Below are 7,689 nucleotides of genomic sequence, written 5' to 3' on the forward strand. Positions count from 1 at the left end.
TTGCAATTTTATGAGGTCCCATTTGTCAATCCTTGATTTTACAGCACAAGCCATTGCTGTTCTGTTAAGAAATTTTTTTCCTGTTCCCATATCTTCGAGGCTTTCCCCCACGTTTTCCTCTATCAATTTCAGTGTCTCTGGTTTTATGTGGAGGTCTTTGATCCACTGTCAATAATATATTGTGTGTGTGCATATGTGTGTCTGCATGTATGTGTCTATGCCTGTGCATATGTGTGTATATATGCATATATGTGTGCATATGCATGGATATGTGAATGTGTGTTCACATGTGTATGCATGTGTATACATATGTATGTGCATGTGTGCGTATATTTATCAAACAACTTTCTTTTTTCTCCTTCCTTTATCATCTAACATTGGATACATCGAATTTGTATCAGTAATTAAGTGTCTTAATTATACATCATAATGTTTGTTATAGACTATCAGAAGAGTAAACATTGCTCACTGACTTTGTTCCCTCTTCCAAGAAAGAACATAAACAAAAGCAAAACTCTGCAAAATCAAGCCAGTGAACAAACACTTAAAAATGCAGTTCCAACAGCTTTGCTCCTCGGTCGTAGGATGTTCTTAGTACTCATTACAGAGTCTAGATTGACTGAACTTGCCACTCCTTCGTTAGACTCCCAAGTTCTGGTATTACAGTCATGTGCTACCATGTCCACCTAATTTAATTGTGAAATATTTCATTGACTTGAATCCAAATAAGAAAATACACATGCATGCCTTTGTGTACTGGATCCACTCTAATTATTCGCCTCTGTGTATCATTATCACAAGTCAAGCCAGCCAAAGGCAATGCACACATTTCTCTGTGGATTCCAAACCTGACACATTTGACTTGAGATTTTGGGTTAAAGCCAGCATTCCAACTAGAGTTGGGAACCACAGGGAAATTCCAGGTCCCTGGGAGAGAAAAGTCGGGGCCTCTAAAACAAGGATGCTGGGCCACCCCCTTAAGAGCTGTATTCTCTTTTTCTGACTCTTTAACCCACTTTTAGGACAGTAACCAAAGGGTATTTTACTGGTATCCAGTAGGGATGGAAACCAGAGGAAAGCAGCACTGGTTTGAGACATGGGATAAGAATGTAGCAAAACATTTAATCCACTACTGCATAATTTCACCCTCTCAGCTTTACTGGGAGTGACACACAGTGTCCATTTGTCACATAATCAAAATATCCTGCCTCCCAGTCTCATTGTGTGCTACACTGAACTCTTATTTCTTGGGAGATCCTCATTTCCCTGAGTAAATATGGGCATGTGGTTGGTGTTTATGCCTATGTTGTAAACTTCCCTTCATTTGCAGTAGACACTTTCCTTGGGGGAATTACCTTTGGCTCTGTGTGTCCATCAAGATAACTCCCTTTCTCTGACTGAAGGAAACTTGTTTTCTTTTTCTTCTTTCTTTATGTCCTCTCTTTCTGAGACAAGAGTCTTATTTTGTAGCCTAGCCTGGCCTGAAACTCACAGTGCAGCTCACACTATCTCAAATTCCCATCAATCCTTTTGCTTCAGCCTCCAGAGTGTTGGGATTACAGGCATGAGACACCATTACACGGCTGTCAGACAGTTTGGGGAGCCCTACCTAGGTTGTCATATGTCGCTAGGGAAGCTGGAGTCCCTTCTCAGGGTTCTTAGTCACGTTAATAAAAGAATTTAAGACTTGACTCTGAGGGAAGCACAATGAAATTTTTGTCAAGAGTTTCAAAGGAAAACAACAGGGCAGGCAAGCTGGAAATGTTGGCAGCTGGGGGGGGGGATGGAGACTAGGATGAGAAGAAGCTGAGCTACTTGGTTAAGATGGAATGTTAGGCAGTGATAGTCAGACAAACTGCTGCATGACATAAAGGTTGTGTGGAGAGCAGCTGATTAATAGTAAGAACGCCCAAAGTACTAGGAAAAGCATTGCTGGGCTCTGGGCAGAATCTGAAAGAAGACAGAAGAGAAGAAAAGGAAAAGACAGCCAACCTAACAGAAGCCTCTGGGTGGATCTGAAGGAGTCGTATCAGGGGTGGTTTTCTAGGAAGGATAAATGTATCTCATTAGAAAAATAGTTATGTCACCCAATCTGTTTAGGCTGGCTTACAATGAATCTATCTCCTGAGAGATAGTACCTTAGCAAGGTAACTGACTCCTCCAGTTGAATTGATTCTTCTGTTTGGGGTAGCTTGGGATAGAGTGTCTCTACTCAAGATGAGAAGCAAACAACTTTCCACTAATGGACCTCACAGAGTCTTGACTTTCTCTTTTCCTTTGTTTGTTTGTTTGTTTGTTTATTTGTTTTTTCCAAGACAGGGTTTCTCTGTGTAGTCCTGGGTGTCCTGGAACTCAGAAATCTGCCTGCCTCTGCCTCCCAAGTGCTGGGATTAAAGGCATGTGCCACCTCTGCCCGGCGAATCTTGACTTTCAATGCAACTGCAAAAACACCTAGCTCTGAGGGGGGTTCCATGAGATTCATGTGAAAAGGTTAGGTAATGTTTTGGTGGCCTTTGAGGCACACGTATGATGAAGCTCACCATAGCTCCATATCTTCTATTTTCTGACTGTTCTCAAAGAAGAGACACACAGGGTCTGTTCTAATGGCATGGAGGCTGGGCACAGTAGCCCGAGCCTAGATATTGTTCCAGTCGTTGGGGGGTGGAGGTAGGAGGAGTGCTGTAGCCTGGGCTACAAAGTGAGTTCTAGGCCAGCCTAAAGACTCTGCCTCAAAAAGAAAACAACAACAACAACAACAACAACAACAACAACAAAACAAAAACAAAAACAAAAAACAAAAAGGAAATGAATAAAGTGTTCTATGCTAAGTGCAAGCTAAATGCTTGTTTGTTTGTTTATTGAAACAGGGTTTTATTTAGATAGTTCAGGCTGGCCTCAAACCCACTATGTAGCCAAGGATGACTTTGAACTTGTGGCCCCTTTTTTTACTTCTAAATGCCAGGATTACAGGCCAACACACCCACTGCATGTTTGTCGATGTTTTGCTTTACTTCTACATTTTATCATTGATTTGGTTAGTATGTGACAGGTGTGCAGTACAGCGATCCGCCCGTGGAGGTCAGAGGTCATCCCGTTGGAGTCGGTCCTCTCCTTCTCCCATGTGGTTCCAAGAACCAAGCTCAGGTTGCCAAGCTTGGCAGCAAGCATCTTTCCCTACTGAGCCATCTCACCAACCCTAAATGTTCTTCACAGAGCTTGCTGGGTAAAAAGACATGCATTTCCTAACATGGTCTCCCCTAATCTACCTCACAACCACACAGAGAATCAATCTTACAACGGTTTGTCATTTTCTATCTAGCAAAAGTTCAAAAGTACTGAGTGAGCCTGTTTTTGCAGGGTACAGCGACCCTGGTCCACTGTCAAAAGCAGAGTGGCTACAGCAGTATTGATTTTTTAAACTTGTCTTAGAATGTGACCTTTCACATAATTCTTAAATACATATTGCTAAGACCAGCATCTTTCTAGAAAACAATGCACTTCTGTAAAGCATTCTCCACTAGAGGCTGTGCCTATCCATTGCTGACTTCAAAGCTGCCACATGACCCAGCAAATCTAACACTCAGAGCTGAGACAGCAGGATCACCATTAGTTCAAGGCTAGCCTAGGCTTTGGGCAAGGCCCTGTCTTAAAAAAAAAAAAAAATTAAAAAGCCGTGGCCTAGTGACTCATACCTGCAATCCTAACACTCAAAAAGGCTGGGGCAGGAAGACTGCCATGATTCCAGGTCAGCCTGGGCTACGCAGAGTTTCAGGACAGCCTGGGCTATCTAACAAGACCCCATCTTCTTTCTCCCTCCCTCTAAAGCCATAAAATCCTCACTGTAGGAAGTGGAGATATGGCTCAGAGGTAGAGTGTTTGTCTCACATGTATGAGGCCTAGGTTTGATGCTGAACCCTGAAAAAAAAAAGACAGAAAGGAAGAAATAAATGAAAGAAGGAAGGGAGGAAGGGAGGAAGGAAAGAAGAAAGGGATGGAGGTAGGAAGGAAGGAAGGAATAGGGAGAAAACTACTATAAGCTATAATAATTTCCTCTCTAATATCTTAGAGCTTTGTAACCCTCTGCAATCAAGTCTGTAGAAAAGCTTAATTCAGGACCCGTATCTTGGCCAGGCACGGTGGCACACTCCTGTCATCTTAGCACTTGAAAAGTGGAATCAGGAGGATCAGAAGTTCAAGGCCATCCTTGATTACACAGTGAGTGTGAAAACAGCCTGGACTGTACAAAACCTTATCTAAAAAGTGAATATGTCGATTAGTGGAGCACTCGCCTAGTCCTAGGTTCATCCTAACACCACAGACACTGAGCACAGGAGTATGAGAGTGCAATCCTGGTACTCAGAAGGCCGAGGCAGAAGCGTCAGGAGTTCAAGGTTATCCTACAACACTTTGTGAGTGTAAGCCTAGGCTACAGGAAACGATGTCAGAAAAAAAATATTAAAGAAAGGAAACCTTGGGCTTTGTAAGTAAAGGAGATAGAATCTCAAGAAAACTTGTTAACAGCAGGAACAGAATGAACTCTGTCAGCCCTAAATATCTCAGCGGGCATTTCAGGATGAGCTTCCCCCTTCAGGTCACCTGATGGTGCAGACAGCAATGTGGACAGCATATTGACTTAGAAGTTAATGTTCATTTCTACCACTATCAGTCACTTGGATTTAAAAAAAACTGTTTAAAGACTGTGATATGAAGAATGTTGCTCAAGAGAATTTATCACCTGATTGTTAGGTCAGAAGGTCCCACAAGACAGGTGTGGTGGCAAATACCTTTAATCCCAGCACTTGGTAGATAGAAGCAGGAAGGTTTCTCTATAAGTTCCAAGTCAATGTGGTTTACATATCCAGTTCCAGATGTAAACAGAGCTATGTATAGAGACAAAAACCAACCAACCAAACAAACAAACAAGCAAACAATAACAACAACAGGCAGAACAAAATGACAACAGCGAAGTCCCTCAAATTCTCTGGGATTAGATGAGCAGGAAAAGCTAATTCTCAGACCTGACTCCCAGATCTTCTGAGCTACAAACCATAAGGATGGCCAGAAAAGCTTTTTAAAAAAAAGAAAAATAAAGTTTTTTGGTTGGTTGGGTTTGGGTTGGGTTGGGTTTGGATCTTGAGACAGTCTCAATGCTCAAACTTTCTTTGTAATGAAAACTTGAACTTGGAAAAGTCCTTGTGAGTCCTTGTGGATGTAAAACTTCTAAGTGTTAAGATTGCAGGAATGAGCTAGCACAGAAATTTAATCCAGAGCCTTGTACATAGTAGGCAAGCAGTCTACCAACTGACCTCAGCCCCAAACCCATCCAGGTTCTGCTGATTCTGATATCCACTGATACTTGGGAACCGCTGGTTTAGATAATACTATGTGCTAATTTTCTTGTCACCATGACTAACTACCTAACAGAAGCAATTTAAGGGAGGAAGGATTTCTTTAGATTTAGATGTGGTTCCTCACATCTCTGTGAATCAAGAAGCAGAAAGCTCAGGCTGGAGGCAGAGGCAGCTATCACAAGCCTGTGCCCAGTGACCTCCTTCTGCTAGCTAGTCCAAAGTCTCAGTAGTTCCACAACTTCCCAAGCTAGCACCACCAATTGGGGACCAAGTGTAAGAATCCATGAGCTGGGCTGGTGAGATGGCTTAGTGGGTAAGAGCACCCAACTGCTCTTCCAAAGGTCCGGAGTTCAAATCCCAGTCAACCACATGGTGGCTCATAACCATCCGTAACAAGATCTGACGCCCTCTTCTGGAGTGTCTGAAGACAGCTACAGTGTACTTACGTATAATTAATAAATAAAAATCTTAAAAAAAAAAAAAAAGAATCCATGAGCCTTCAGGAGATACTTCAGATCTGTCTTAGTCACTGTTTTATTGCTTGAAGAAGCACCATGACCAAGACAATTCTTAGAGAAGAAATCATTTCATCAGAAGTGTGCTTACAGTTCGAGAGACTTAATCCATTACCATCATCTTGGGGAGCATGGTGGCAGGCAGACATGGTGTTGGAGAAGTAGCTGAGAGCTACATCTTTGATCCGAGAAGGCGGGGGAGGAGGAGGAGGAGGAGGAGGAGGAGAAGAAGAAGAAGAAGAAGAAGAAGAAGAAGAAGAAGAAGAAGAAGAAGAAGAAGAAGAAGAAGAAGAAGAAGAAAGGAGGGGAGGGGAGGGGAGAGGAGAGGAGAGGGGAGGAGAGGAGAGGAGAGACTGGGCCTGGAATGGGTTTTGAACCTCCAAAACCCACCCTCAGTGACACATTTACTCTAACAAGGCCACATCTCCTAATCCTTCTAATCCTTTCAAATAGTGCTACTTTCTGATAAATAAGTATTCAAATTTAGGAGCCTATGGGACAATTCCTTTTTAAAAAATTTTTATTGGTTATTTTATTTATTTACATTTCAAATGTTATTCCCTTTTCTGGTTTCCCCTCCACAAACCCCCTATCCCATCCTCCTTCCCCCTACCCCCACAACAGGACCATTCTTATTCAAACCACAATACAATGCTTTGCTTCAATTAATTATATTATTGGGGTTACAAAATGGTGAGTTTCCATCATCTATTGAATATTCATACTCTGGATGCATACACAGACAGTTCTTCACACTACCTTTCTCCCTTCTCTACCTTCCCTTCCATCTCAAGTCACAGATTTTGGAAATTCAACCTGATGAGTCTTATGTGACACCATGCTTTTCTTTTCTTTTTTCTTTTCTTTTCTCTTCTCTTCTCTTTTTGAGAAAAAGTCTCATGTATATTAAGCTGGCCTCAAATTCACTATGTAGCAGAAGGTGACCTTAAATTTCTGATCCTCCTACCTCCATTTCCCAAGTGCTGATATTATTATAGGCATGTGCCATGATACCTATTCTTAGGCAGTGCCAGATTTGAACCCAGGACTTCATGCCTAGTCTCTGATCCCACTGCTTTTCTTTCTATTACTAGGGATAAACCCCATTACCTTGGGCATGCTAGGCAAGGGCTCTACTGCTAAGGTACATGACCAGCCTCTCCACCATATTGTATGATGCTTAGCCAGTTCACTGTTGGCCTAGTTCTTTTCTCCCCAGGGGGAACTCAGTGTTTAAATTATGCTCTAAAGAGTACATTGCTCTATTAAAGGAAATGTCTATTGTTTTGGAAAGCACAGAAGCCTTTTACAATTGAAGTCCTTGTGAATTTTAGACGAGGGTGATTCAGGGTTCATATAGGTTGCAGTGTGAAGTTATGACTTTAGGTTAATTATTTAGATTCTGGGGTCTGATCCTTGATCAGGTAGCACAGAAACAAGTTTTCATGACTGGCAAGAGCAGACTGGAGATGGTGAAATAAGTTCCAGCCACTAATTTGTACAGTTTCAAGTCTGTGCAATACCACACATGCACTGCTACTTAAAATATCTCAGAGCTAATTATCATAGCTTAAATCAAAAAATTAATTTACCAACATAATAATACACTCATTGAAAAGATGATTATTTATGATTGAGGGACCGTATCAAACCCTTAACATGTTTCAACTAATTTATAATTTGTAAAATCCTATTGCTTCTAATATTTGTTCCCTACAGTTAAGTAAATAGAGGTATGGATATTTTTAGTAGCCTATTCACGGTCACACTGAGAGGTAACGGCTCCATATCCCATGTTCTCAAGAACCACATTCAAACACCTT

Source organism: Mus pahari, chromosome 18 (assembly GCF_900095145.1).
Source record: "Mus pahari chromosome 18, PAHARI_EIJ_v1.1, whole genome shotgun sequence".
Classification (NCBI taxonomy): domain Eukaryota; kingdom Metazoa; phylum Chordata; class Mammalia; order Rodentia; family Muridae; genus Mus; species Mus pahari.